We start from the raw sequence: 14,829 nt of genomic DNA on the forward strand, positions 1-14,829 counted from the left end.
AGAACCCAGAAAAATGGGTGATTTTCTCAAGCATTATATCTAAATATAGCCAATACCAATCTCTTCGCCAAAACAACAAAACCAAATCTATCTATCTATCTATCTATCTATCTATCTATCTATCTATCTATCCAATACACAGGTAGTGAAGTTTCTGGTTTATTCATAAATCAACAAACCTCTCCTGAGGTATTGGTTTCAGTTTACAGTATGATACTGCTCTAAAAAGTCTAACAGCACGGCCTGGAAAGCATTTCTTAAAAGAAAACAAAGATAATGTATTGAAATTGTTCAGATTTGTTGAAGGAAAGAGAAGCAAGCTGGTTCTTGAATTCTTAATAACGTAACTGCAAAGAAATGGGAAGAATTATTCTCTCTATCTGAAAAGGATAGAACAAGTACATTCCAGTTTCAAGTAAGGGAAGAAAAGAATGTCATAGCTTTCAAAAGTTAAGAATAATAATGTCTGGAAAGTAGTTAGTGATGGCAAACTTAGTTTCCTGACACGGAAGGTCCAAGAACAGGTTAGACATATCAAAAGTAGGGTAGCTATAGTTAATCCTGCCTAAGAGTAGTAAAATGGATTGTAAGACTTTTTAGGGTCACCTTAGGCCTTAGAATCCTGTGATTTTGATCGTTATTTTGAGATAGTTTCAGGCATAAATTTTTGGTTACTAAAAGTTACTTTCCTACATCTGACCTAAATTCCAATTAAAATTGATCTTTGAGTAGTCGAAAGATATTTTCCACTGTCAATCATACATCTCAGCATGACCACAATTTTACCTTTAAGAAGCATCATATCATGCTGAATTCTACATTTAGTTCCTGTCCTACTTTCAAAGTTAGCACAGTGCTTGTTCCTTACAGTTTTCTCTTTCTGCAGGTTAAGGTTACATTGATTTAAATTCAAAATTTGAGGTTGGAGCACTTTCATGACAGAACTAAAACGCATCGGTTTACAGCTCCACTTCCTGTATTTCCAAGTACAGTTCTTAATTTGAATTTGCCTGCAGTAATAGCATTATTTTAAAATTCGACAAGGATTTTAACAAACCACAATCATCACTTGCTAAAAGACACTTTGTACATGCCTCTCTCCATCACATCACCAGTAGCACTCTTCTGATTAAATACTGCTACAAACATCACTCTTGATTGCTTTTTTACTTTATGATAAGAATAACTTTGGAAAGTTTTATGAAAGTTTGACTTGAGAACTTAAAGAAACTGAGCATTTGCATAGAATAAAAGTGCCTGATGGTTCCCTTGCAATATCAGGGAACCATGCGCCTCCTCCACAGCCTCCATTGACCATGATCCCCAGGCTTCCTTGTGACAGACCAAGGGCCTTTGAAACTACTTTGTATTACAAGAAAAGATGAGAATGTTGAGTCTTTAGAATTCACTGTAGTGATTTGCATCTCTAAGTTGCAAGTCCTACAGTTTTCATGAGTAAGTGCAACTAACATGGTGTCTTTGGAACAAGGTAAATATCCTGGTACAGAGAACAAGTTTGTGCTGGCATCACCCAAATGAGGGGTTTTTCAAAAGCTCTTCATGCCTGAAGCCAGGACTTCAATATGTGTTTTAATTGGGTTCAAGAGAAGAAACAAGACTTGTTGAAAAATGAAGCTGTGGTTATTTTAGAGTCATTTGGAAATTCAAAAAATAGTTTAATTTGAGGACATTTTGAGGGTTTCATTTAAGGCTGGAAGAAATAATCTTCTCGCTGAAAGATGCAGCACTTAATCATTCCCTGCACAAGGGAACCCCAGCTGAATCTCATCTTCACTAGAGAGTCTTAAACTACATTACAGGGAAATGCAGAAATGTCCATGTTATGAAGTACTCTGAAATAAAATGTTTTCTGTTCCTGCTGTTCACCTTCTTCCACTGTATTCACACAAATGTGGTTTTTAATTTTGCAGGAAATTAGACCCTTGAGAGGTCCACTTAATTAGAAGGCATAAAATTGACTGCATTATGCTAGCATTTCTTTGTTAGGAGAAAGATTTCCTTAATTGAGAACTGGTGAAGAAATATATTAACATGTTTGACATCAATGTATAGACCTAGAACTGGCTTAAAATCAGATATTTTTAGAAAGCCACCGGTTTCAGTTGCAATAAAAGGGAAACCTATTAGTCTTAATGTAAGACTGGCATAATTTCTAATAACTTAGAAAGCAAACAAATTTGATGGGCTAATATAGCAAACATTTTGGAATTAATTTGAGAACTTCCAAGGACAAGAATATGTACATAAATTAAGAGAAAAGGAGAGATATTAGTACTTCTTTGGAGCTTTTTTCAGAGAGAAGTTTTAAAACCTTCTCTGCCATTTGCCAACCATGTAAGCAAGGGTTTTAATGTTCTGTATTTTTACCTCTCTGCATCATATCTGAGATCATGCTGAAGTCAATTCCTCAGACATTAAATAAGCACAATAGAATTCTTAGATTAGCATGAAATATTTTGCATTAAATAAATACAAGGGTTTTTTCAGCAAGATAAAGCAATTTTAAATCCAGTTCAAAGCAAATTAATCTAAACCAGTGTTTGTTTTACTTTATTTCCTGATTGGCAGCCAGATGGAGAGATGTGTTTTCACACGTGACAATCTGGTGACAGGAGCTCTCCATAGTCACATTGAAATGAAATCCTAATTAAAAATCCAGTTCTGTTCTAGGATGTCCACAATTATTGTTTACAGAGCAGTGCATGAAGTAGTCCAGCCGAGCAGCACAGTGTGGGAAAATGAAGGTAGCTGTGATGGCGAGTAATGCAGATCTCGTTTCCTTTTTCACAGTTGCCTGAGAATGATCAGCTGAGAAGTCTAGCTGTCACTTAGCTATGGCAAGCAGTCAAACACTAGATAAATTTGCAGCAATTTTCATTTTTCTGATTTCAGGCGTTTTGGAAAAGGAATCCAGAAACAACTTCATTCTGCGTAGTAGGTTTTTTGGTTTGTTTTTTTTTTTTTAATATTTTTACTTTAGGCTTGCATTTTCTCTCTTCTGCCCTGTTTTATAGCTTTTTAAATATTTTTTTGCATGAGTATCAGATGCTTCTACATAGGTAGACAAAATTTAGAATCTTGTAGGTAATTTCAATTCAAAAGAGAAATTGGTGTTAGATACAGAAAGCAACAACATTTGGATTTCCTCCTCCCACACCTCAGAAAATTACAATAGCTTGCCATCTGAAATATGGCAGACATAACTCTAGTGTTTTCTTGCTCAGAGCTATGAGCTTCTTTTTCTCACTGTCAATCAAAAGTAATCAAGAATGATAACTGACATATTTTGGGATGCCCTTCTGTCTTAGTGTTTTCATGTGCTGCTTTTCCCAACTTGGCCCACTCCTCTTTAGCAGCACCTGTCAAAGTCACACTGTCAAGGGCTCTCTATTCCTGAACAAATTGATATTTCTCCTTCATCTTTTAGAAAATAATAAGGGAGTACTCTATGGACTATTACAGCTATAGTAAGTGAAGATTAGTACATAATTCCTCAAGCTGGAAAACAGTAAACTAGCAGTGGGAAACTGGGATTTCTCTGTCTCTCTGGGACAGTAGTTCCCTTATGGATCACACAGTTTGGGTGCACTGCCCCAGCACATCTAATCCCATTTCCCAAGAGAAATTGATATTTACAACCTAGGGAGGAGTTCAGGCAGCACCTGAAATACCAGGGACCTTTCAAATGGTTCTGTTGGCTCCCTGATGCCAATACCACTCCAGGTATCCAGGGAAGGGTGAAAGCAGTCATTGCACCACCACACCTACACAGAGCACCTGCACTGAACTGGTGGCCAAGTGAATTCTTCTGGAAAGAAAAGTACACTCAGCACTGGTAGAATAAACTAGCCATTGTCTAGAGGAAGACAAACTATGAAACAAATCCCCAGACAAAACACAGCCACCAAAACACCGTCCCATGACAGACTCACAAAATAACCAAAAGTGCACTCACTGCACTGACAGATCCTGCAGACTCCAAAGCGGACAGAGGCTGTGGAAAGCAACATTGCACAGGCCCCTCACTCACTGCACAGCCAAACTGAGTGGAAAAGAAGTGTCCAGCCAGAGCTATGCAGGTAGTATTAGAGTCGGATGAAGGGTAAAAGTGGCCTACAGACCGTATCTATGACTATTCCGGAATGGCAACCACAAAACTTTGTGGGAATGAATAAAACAAGTGAAAACAGCAAAGGGTGGAAACATTAGGGTAAGCATATCAAGCTAGTTGAAGTGTGTCAATGGGTAGGTCATCAGAGACCTTGAAGGGCAATGTGAGTTCAACATGTCAGTGCAGCCATCCCAAACAAAAAAAAAACTGCAAGAAAAAAAAAGAGAACAGAGGTGTATTGGGTCTGACTGAGGTAGAGTTAATTTTTTCCCTTAGCAGCTCTCCCAGTGCTGTGCTTTGCATTGATAGCTTGGCAGAGTATTAACAACACCTCAGTGCTTTGGCTACAGCTGAGCAGCACGGTTCCCCTAACATTCCATCATCCCATCAAAGGGCTGGGAGTGGGCAAGATGCTGCAAGGGCACACAGCCAGGCCAGCTGAACCAAATTAACTGTGGTGGTGTGTTCTTTTGTTTAAGTTTATAATGGTTGGTTCCATTACCCTTATGCAAATGGTTTGTCCCCAAGTTGCATCCTCCCACCTCGTTTGTCTATCTCCCCACAGACCCGCCCTTTATTCTCTTTATTCCAGGGTTATATGTCCATCACTGTAACCCTGCCCTCCTCCTCTGTCTGTCACTGTAACCCTGCCTGTACTTCCAGAACCCTCCATGTCAATCTTGTATCCCCCAAGACCCAACTGGTTTATTCAAAGTGTTCTCCTCCCCTGTTATTCCCTATTGGTTTGAACATTGTATTCCCTGCCTTATGTTCCTCGCCAGGTTTCTTGCAATTGGACAAAGTCTGTAACCTCCCCTTGTTCCCTCCCCCATATGTAAGTTGGTGCACACGTTTTGATCTCTTTTGTGGTTCCTGACCCTTCTCCTGGAAATAAACCTTCTTGAGAAACAGTAGGGAAGACCCCTCTCTGTTGTTCATCCCGATCCTCGGCGCAGGTACAGCTAGTGCTTTGGGGAGCAGCCTCACTGCTGCAGCTTTGTAGCAGCCCTGCTGTACCACCCCTAGGCCAATCCACGTGAGAATTGGCAGCCGCTCTTGGCAAAGTCCGGGAAGGGGCTAGCTGGAAGTTGACCCAGGACTCAGCCAATTAACCAAAAGGACATCCCATGCCATGTGATGTCAGCTCAAATATAACAGGTAAGGGAGGGAGGAAGAACGGGGGTGCATTTGTTATTCTTCAGTGTTTGCCTTCCAGAACAACCACTACACATGCTGAGGCCCTGCTTCCCGGGAAGTGTCCAAACGTCACTCGCTGGTAGGAAGTAGAGATTAACTTTTCCCTTCGCTTATGCATGCACAAACTTTTGCTTGTTTCTTTCTTTCGGTTAAATAAATTACCTTATCTCAGTGCTCTGACTGTTTTTAATCATATTTTCTCCCCTGTCCCACTGGGAAGGGGAGTGATAGGGCAGCTTAGAGGGCACCTGGTGCCCACACAAGGTGAAATCACTGCAGCGGAGCCAGTCAGTGCTCCAAGTGCAACTGTGTGGCCAGCATGGACTTACTGCAGGGAAACACTGGCTTCTTGGTCTTTGGAATTCTCTGAGTGTATTAAGTAGGCACATGGATGAAAGAAATCAAGAAAACTTCTTCTAAGGGATTTTTAAAAATACTTCTATTATTAAATAAAACAGTTGCCACAGAACTGGAGGAGAAAAAATATTTCACTGCTTAATGTGAATCAAAAGACAAGGCTTAATGAACACTTTTCAGGATCAAGAGGAGTCAGCTGTCAAGTTCCCCAGGGAATTATGCCGGTTACAGCTTCATTCACCTTCTTTATCAATGAGCTGAAGAAACCACTGTACTGTGAATCCTGCAAGCCTGAAGCCAATTCCACTCTTCAAGGTGGCCCAAAGCCAAGTCATTGGCCCAGAATGCCAAAAATTCTTGACAAACTTTCTCAGTGGGTAAAAAGGTGGCAGATGAGTGACCATAAAAAGGTGCAATAAGGAAAAACTACCCTAAATCTTGCATACACCATGCTACATTTATAAAAACTCAGTTGTAATTTAGGAGGGTTTTATTTATAGCTTGCAGTTCTCTAAAATCATTATGCAGCAATAACCTAAAAAAGCCAATAAAATATTGGGCATCAACAGAAAGGTGCTCAGAGCAGGACATCACTGTGTCATTTTAAGAAATTTTGGCAAGGTCCAAATTGGGACTGCTTTGCCTAGTTCTGGTTTCTGCATCTGAGGAAGGAGATGGAACTAGAGACGGTACAGAGAAGGGCAGCTAGACAGTCAATGGGCCAGAGAGCTGCCTTATGAGAAGAGATGTGGAAGTCTGTGAGTCTTCAGTAGGGGGCTAAAGAGGTCTTAAGGAATCATGAATGCAATGGAAGATCTGAACATAAAACTGTTAATCACAAAATCTGTCATTAGAGAGGTAAGAAGTGCTTGTTGAAACACTAGTAGTAGACTTACTGAAGACAATTAAAATACTTCTTCACCAAATGAGCACTATTAAACTTTTGAAAGAGAGGAAGACATGGTAAGGAAATTATATCATCACACACAAAAAAGATTTTCTGATTCATGGACCACAATACCAGAGTAAACTAAGAGAGATTAGGGATGTAGCATCTAACATTCCTAATAAAATGATTGGGAGTTCTGGACAAGTAAAAGGCTAGTGAATGCCGAACATGACAAACTGAGTCTGCCTTGTGCTGCCCAAAGTAGAAGAAATACGAGATGTAGCCAATCTTTTAGTGTCTTAAAGGTAGATTGCGCGGTATTAATCAACCAACAAATGAGATAGATGTGTTAAAAGTTGCAAGACAAAGTCCTCCTCTCCATGTGACATCTGCCCCCATTTTCACACTGGTTATACATGCTCTGAAGTGCCTCCTTGACTACTTTAGGACTGGGAGATTTTGATCTACTACTAATAAAAAGGGAAAGGAAAACATCTTTAAAATGATATTTTAAACATTACAATACCCCTAAATAAGGTTGCCAATCTATCTTAACCTAAAAATAGATGTTAGTAGAAAAGGCATTTTCTCAACTCCAAATTGTCAGGAAATGTTTGGGTGTGCCACACCATACTGAAGCTGACAGCATTTGAAGATTTCATTCTTGGAGGAGATGTCAGCAAAGAGGAAAGAAACAGGAGCTGTTCAGAATCCTAAACACAGAACCAGAAACATGGCATTTGCAAATTCAGTCTCTTCTGCACTAGTCTGGAACCTCTTATATACACCATTTCAACTCTGCCCACTACTTTGGCAATGTTGAAAATAGTTTTCTTATAGTAAGTAGAGAAGGGAATGGAATGAGGTGAGAAATATAGAACTTTGAGACTATAATGAGACTACAGAGTACACCCTTGCTGACATTTGACTGCTCTTTTGAGATTTACCATATGTCAGATATGAGACTTCACAGGACACTGAAATGAAAAGTTTTTACTGTATATGCCCCTAATTCTCTGTGGGAAGCCCACAAAACTATCACATATGCGAAAATTGGATATGTTAGGGAACACAGGTACTCTGGTGGCACCAAAGCCACTACACACAACCACAGGTCTTTTAGTAGAGAGAAAAAGAGAAATGGTAGGTTGTATACACCCTTCCAAACCATAACATGACATACACTGTAGCAATAGAAACTTAAGTGCTGCAACACCATTTTCATTTCCCCTAATTAATAGAATTATCTTGCTTTTGACATCTTAATTTTATCAGAGAAAAAAACAGAGATTCATACTAAATGGTTGTGATTTTGGACTGCCTAAATGACATTTCAGCTTTAAGCATGTACTGTCTGCTTTCAGTATATAAATCTATTCTAATCAAAAGTAACTAAGTTCAGCAGAGAAGCTTGAATATCAGTGAGAAATGCTGGAATTCAGCCTTTTGTATCGAGCAAGTCTGCTTTTTAAGTGCTTTCATGTGTTGCCTAACAAGATTTAATAATCAATTCTGTTAGACATAATGTTTAATTAGTCTAAAATTTGAATGAAGTAAAACATAGATGAACAGCAGCATAATATCAACATACTTTTTAAAAAGATGATGCTCAGATTTTCAGTTTAAGACCTTTTTTGTTTGTAACTCCCAGCTTCAATGCCAGAAAGAAAAAAGTAATAATAAGGGCTTCATGTCAGAGAATGAAAAACTGTTTTAAACGTCCCTTCTTTATATTTTAATTTTGCTACAAGAATTCTTGATTCGAGAAATGGGGGAGTTGTCCCTCCTCCCGTCTTTTTCATGCCAAAATTCATTTTTAAAATTTAGCAGAGAGGACCTGTAAATATTTTTTTCCACAGATCGTAGGTGTTACTAAGCATTACCAGAATTTTGTTCTTCTAATCCGTGTGAGCAAATATATCAAATATAAGATTTCTTCTGATAAGGAAATAATAAATTTCACCGCGAGGGGGTGCTAATGGCAAACCAACAGAACTGTTGTGCCTGATACCAGTGTCCTCATCTGATTTTCTGTGCGAAAACTTCAGGTTCAGATTAGAATTTCATCCCAAAACACATCAGACCAGACACGTTTGGTCCAATTTGGTCAGCGAAACCCTGAATTTTAAAAAAATATTCAAATATTCTGTACATTTACCTTTAGGAGAATAAGGATGCTATGTAAATAGTGGCCCAGAATCTTCTGAGGTGCTGATATGCTGTAATACATTTAGCACTGTTTCTCATAAATTAACATTTACATTTATGTAGCTAACTTAAAAAGAAAGGTCTTTTATTAGTTCTAGTCTCTTGGTGAGTAGGATGTACAGAGGAGGGAGAAAAATGCAGAAAGAGTTCAGGGGAGGAATGAAAATAGAGCTTTATTTCTCCCAGCAATTTTAGTTTTGGAAGCTCTTAATACTAAAATTAGGTGAAAGCCTAAACTGAGGTAACTGAAGAACACTAAGTTATGTTCTACTGTTAACATAAAAACCCAACCACAAGACTCAAATGGTAAAATGACTATCAAATATCTAAATAATTCCTGTCTAATCACCAGTATGGTTTTATAGATTGCACATTAGTGAGGAGTGCAGAAAAAGATATATAATTCAAACCACAATTTCTTGTGAAAGAAGCCAAGGTTTTGGGATTTGGGTTTTTTTCTGGTTTTACCAATTAAGATCTTTTTCTTGGCGTTCAAAAATTAAAAATCATTGATGTCGTAATTATTTTAGAGCCACTTATCTTTGTTGCTTCAAAACTTTTTTAATTTGGAGTTTGTAGTCTTTGGAGCCACTGACTTGACCCTGGAACTAGCAAGTCCTCATGATTTGGCCAATTTACATGGCTTTTTTAAAAAATGAGAGAAAAAGAAACTTCTAGCTGTAAACTAGTGCTTTCACCCAGCAAACATAGAAACTTTCCATTGAAATTGAATGGGCACCACATGGCACTGTGAAAGCAGGGCTCACAGCTGAGCTGTGGAGTAGCTCTCTGGTGTGGCACTGGAGCAGAGAAAGAAGCAAAAATGAGATTATTAACAGATTAAGCTGTTTCAAAGCTATGCAAGAACCACCAGCTGGCCAGAATTCAGATGGCATACAAGTCCCTTCAGAGACAGGTAAGGACAGCACCATAGTGGTTTAGGATTTACTACTTTGTCATCTAACCCGTTCCACTTGGCACACCATCTGCTGAAATGGGAGTAATGCTTTCCTGGGGAAATGAGAGAGATAGGTAGGATTTACTAATAATTGGCATGAGGGTTATATGAATACGTATAATCTGAATTCTCTGGGCGTGTGGAAGCCGACTACTTTGGCTGTTCTGGCCGTTTTTATCATGATTTGATAGCAGCAGATGGAATTCACTAAGAAGTCTTTTTAAAATATTGAAGTCATTTCTCTTCCCTGCTGCAATAAAGTTTGGAAGTGACATTTATAGTCTATAGGTCAGATCCTGAGGGGTGCAGTCACACTCTTGCAAGAATATGTGGCCAATTCACTGTATGAAGAAAGAGTCCAGTTCCATAAGTCTTGTGGAACTAAAGTCCCTGTCGGGAGTTCCTTGGCAGTTGCTTTTAAGAATGAAAGGCATTCAAGTTAGATTGGACTAGTCTTCTGTAGGTTTGTAACTTCCTGTGGAAAGAGAACTTAGGTCTCTGAAGCTGTATCTAAAATATTCGGCATTTCTAAAGCTACCACTACATACTGGTGTCTGGATCATATTCTTACATGCATGTCAAATCCACATAGATTTGTATCAGACTGATTTTCTAGTCTAAAGTCAATCAAACTGATTGAACTGAGCCCAGAGAGACCAGCAGTGGCTGGGAAGCTGCTATTCACAACTCTGTCATCATTTCAATCTGCTCAAAACAAAGTCACAAAATTTTGGTGTCACCAAGCTGGATGGGAATGAGTAATGAAATCTGGTATTTCTCATATGCAGGATACAGAATATTTGTACACTGTGTGCTTCAAATCCAAGCATAGTCTGTAACTAAAATGTATTTATAGGTGAAAACTCACCTATTTCTCATAATACAGATAACAGAAAACTGTAATGATACTTTAACTATCTTTTCACAGCTGGTGTGTGTGAGAACATAGGTCTTTCACATTTCTTCCTCTCCTCTTCCAATCCACCCTTCCCATTCTGCCCCCATTAGCCTGGAATTAAAAGAGGTACAAATGGTCCCCTTTACTGTTTAAAGCTTTTAGGATCTCTTACCCTGTCACAGTCCTTTCTATTGCCCAGTCCCACAACGGGATTTGGAAGCTCCCAATAGCCCCACGTGTGCTGCAGTTCTGCTCCACCCTGCTCCAGGGTGTTCTTAGGAAGGTGTAGGAGTGGGATAACCAAGGAGAGGACAAACACAATTCCCTCCTCCAAGCTGCTACTCCAGCAGCAATTGATGAAGAAAAGGGAAGAAAGGTATGCTGCACAGAAGCAAAAGCATTTGGGGTTTGCAATGCTGTGTTGAGCAGTACTAGTAACACCAACATTAATAGTGCTGACACCTCCTCAGTATAATTGGCATTGGGAACAGTGAAAATACATACTGAGCACCAAGAGAATAATGTAGTTGTATACACCCACACATGAGGAAATCCAGAAATTTGAATCACTCTTTTTTCATTCTAATAAATTTCCATGGATAAAATGTATGCTCTGTGCACTTCTGTAGCACTCTGGAGAAGGTGAAGGGGACAACTGCAAAACTGAAAGAGAGAATGAACTCTCCATATGTAGTAGGTCTGACTGTAACCACCATTTCTTTTGCTCCATGTCATGAACAAGTGGGATTCCAAACAGATCCCTTTATCCCATTTCTGCTTGTCAGCGTCTACATAAGCCTCCTAAAGAAGGATGCAATACACCATCTCTTTAGGCTGCTTGCCTTAGCAGTTACCTTACCAGTTTTTCTCACTTATATCTCAGTTCCATTTCAAACAGTTGTTTCAATTTATTCAATATTCTGTTCATTCTTTGTTTCTTTTTTAAGTTTGTAGGATGAAATAAAAGCATAAGTGATATTATTTCTTTAATTCAATTAAAACTAAAATAAACCAGAGCTCTTTTATCCCTGATGCAAACAATTTATTATACAGGTCTATTAAATTAAATAGCAAGATGCATATTTTTTTTCCAGGATGGATATTTATATGTATTTATCTGATTATTTCTTCCAGGGCTGGATATATCCATAAGAGTGATATGCAAGTGACGCAGCAACAAGGATAATTGTCCTTACCTGGTTAGTAACACATACAGTTCTGGCTGTGCTAAGCGAAATAGTAACGTGGACTTCATCCAGTTTGTTAAAACATTTTATCTCAAAAGCAGGGTGAAAGCAGCAAGACTCATTAATTTCATTCTGCTTTTGAAACTAAAATCTGGCCAGAAATTATCTGCTGGATCTCCACCAAAAAAAACTCTGTCACAGGTGCAGCCAGATCACTGAAAATACTTACAAACCACAGGGTCATCCTGATCCAGCCCACATGAGTCACTCATAGCTGCCTTAGAGAAAAATAAGAGAAATATACCTTGAGAAAATTAAATGAGTTAACCTGAAAGACAAACTTCTATTAAAAGGACCCCAAAACCACCAAACTTAAAAAAAAACAGCCAACCAAACAGAAATGCACCCATCCCACCCCCCAAAAAAAAATTCAAACACCAAAACCAGCCCAAGACAATCTTGTCTGGGACCTCAGTTGTGAGCAGTGTGGTACAAGTGGCCACATTTGGGTTCATACACAGTCCCCCAGTCATGCCTGTGCACTACAGACTCCTCAAAATTCTGAAACCTAATTCATTCTCATAAAAACAAGGAGTCAATATGTCTGTGTAGCCCCAGCTTCAGAAGTACTTTTAGATCCTTCTGATTAGAACCAGGTTTGTAGTCAGTCTTAATGACTGGGAAGCACAATCCTTGACTGTCTGCCAGAACAAAAAAAAAAACAATTTAGACATATCGTGAGAAGTTTGCAATTGAAATTATTAATGTAAACCTCATTAAATAATTAGGGAACATTTTGGATTTTCAAAATAAAAGATGAAAAAGAATTAAAGAGCAAAAGATCACGTGTGAAACCTAAAGACCCTAACAGAAACGAAAAGAAAACAAAGCAATGGGAAAAATTGTACCAGTAATAGCTGCCAGACCTTGCAGAAAACACAGAACTCCACGGGAGCATCAGAACCTCTTACCTAGAAGGCAGCCTCTCTCGCTTTCAGCTGCTGCTCACACATGATGGTCCTGCAAGGAGTGCTGCTTGATTTTTGAATCAAAGAACTCTTGCTTTGACTGTCTGACAGCTTCAGAATACTACACCTAAATTATTCCTATTCCAGTGCACCTTTCATCCTCCTCCAACTTGCTAAATGTACCCCAAATTCAGGTATCCTCTTAGACCATCACATCTGGAGATTTAAGAGAATAAAAACCATTTGCAGTATGTGAACAGTTTTATTCCTTGTGGCTCTACCCTGCCAGTTATATAAAGAGTGTTCTCAAGTGTGAAACAATGTCCTCAGTCACCAGTTCGGGCTGCATCTCAGCAGCAGGGGCTCCCACAGCTTTAGTACCATGGACAAAATGGTGAAAGCAGACATGTTCACCCAGAAAGAGACATGTCGAAACTGAAAATTAAGAAAAATTGCAACTGAGGATAAAAAAAGGCATAAATTGCTCTCTGATTAAATGCTCTTGAAGTTAATGGAGAATTTTTCCCAGCAGTCAAAGACTGGAAGTACCATCTTAAATCCTTTTTTGGTCCTTATTGTTGCTAGCTTTTCGTGGAGAATAACAAGAAAATATAGAAGTATTTCCAATAATGGAATTAACCTTTTTTTCAATGCAGTTTCTGTAAGCAATTAATATCCTTGAACATATTCATTTAATTAAATGTATTTATTACTTTAATTTGCTCAACAGAAGCTGGCAAGAATTATTTCATTTAATCTCTAGGCTGCACACCCACACACTTTCCTACAAGAATTTTAGATTTCATGTCAGAAACCTGAGATCTTTTTACTTGCAGAGGGTCATGAATATTGTTTATTCCTTTTAACTGGCTTCAGTCATCAAAGTGTTGAGGGAGCAGCTGGGACTGGGAATCTCTCAGGAATAGAAAGGCAGTACTAGGGAATGGTAGTAAATTTACATCTCTGAGTGATTTGAGGGTAGTAAAGACCCTTCTAGGAAACAGAATCCATTTTAAGATGGCATGCATACATAGCTGCATCCAGAACTTAATTTCTGAAATGGATTTTTTCATGTAGCAGTCATGAAAATTTTTGACCTCTACTGTTTAAAGGCTCTGGCACAGGGACCATTTTGCTATTCTCATCATTCCTTGCACAGATACTGTAATGTCTGTCATTCACTGAAAAAAGAATTTGCTTTGTGTTCCTGAATGTTGTATTTAATCGCTTAAAAAGTGAACCAATCAATGTTGTTACATTTCACAGTTACACTTTGAGAGTATTTTTAACATGAGTAGAACTTTCTACATTGCAAGTGGTTTTGTTCATTTATTAATTAATTAGTCTCTGCCTATGCCATGGCATTTTAACAGCCTGTTCTGCAAAGCTGTGATATTAGATTATTGGATGATATTTCTAGCAGTTGTAGAAAACTCATATGAATCTTCAGTTAATTTTTAAATACATTTGTTAAAAGCCTTGATTTGCTTGTGATTTGGAAGACTGATTTGCAGCTGACAAGAAGACAGATCAGGTACCTGCAAATGCCTAATAAACATCCTCATGGCTCCCAGAGGAAGATTCATTATCAGTGAACCTTAAAAAGGAACATTCAGAGGTCTCTGATGGTGACCTAGGGTGCATTGTGGGATCAGACCTGCTCCTGGGAGGCTGTGGAGAAACCTTGACAGAAGTGAAAATATAAGCAGCAATTTCTCTTCTGCAATAGTAAGTAGCTATGGCCTATCAGATCAAAGTGAGTCCATAGGACTGCTGCTTCTTATGTGATGGACACAGGCAATGAAGGGGTTACCATGTCATATTTTTTCCCAATTGCTGTAAATGTGGCTGGCTAAGGATTCAGGAAATATTTGCTATAGTTCTATGCCAGCACCTGATTGTGAAAGTCTGATTAGATTGAATTACTGAATGTATTGTCTGGTTTGCATAATAGAACAAAGAAAGGACACACCCTTCTAATCCTATACACAGTCCTGGTGCTGCATTTCCACACTGAACAGATTTGCAGGTTTCC

The 14,829-nt window shown here is 38.6% G+C and overlaps 1 long non-coding RNA gene across 1 annotated transcript in view; it reads right to left on the reverse strand.

Moving 5' to 3' along the window:
- The window catches only part of LOC113458730 (uncharacterized), a 36,036-nt gene extending 23,930 nt beyond the window's left edge, over positions 1-12,106 (reverse strand). Inside the window, exon 1 of the long non-coding RNA XR_012577215.1 lies at positions 12,056-12,106. This is a non-coding gene — a long non-coding RNA (uncharacterized LOC113458730). The remainder of the gene's footprint in view (positions 1-12,055) is intronic.
- Positions 12,107-14,829: the final 2,723 nt, after the last annotated feature.

Source organism: Zonotrichia albicollis, chromosome 1 (genome assembly GCF_047830755.1).
Source record: "Zonotrichia albicollis isolate bZonAlb1 chromosome 1, bZonAlb1.hap1, whole genome shotgun sequence".
In the NCBI taxonomy this organism is placed as follows: domain Eukaryota; kingdom Metazoa; phylum Chordata; class Aves; order Passeriformes; family Passerellidae; genus Zonotrichia; species Zonotrichia albicollis.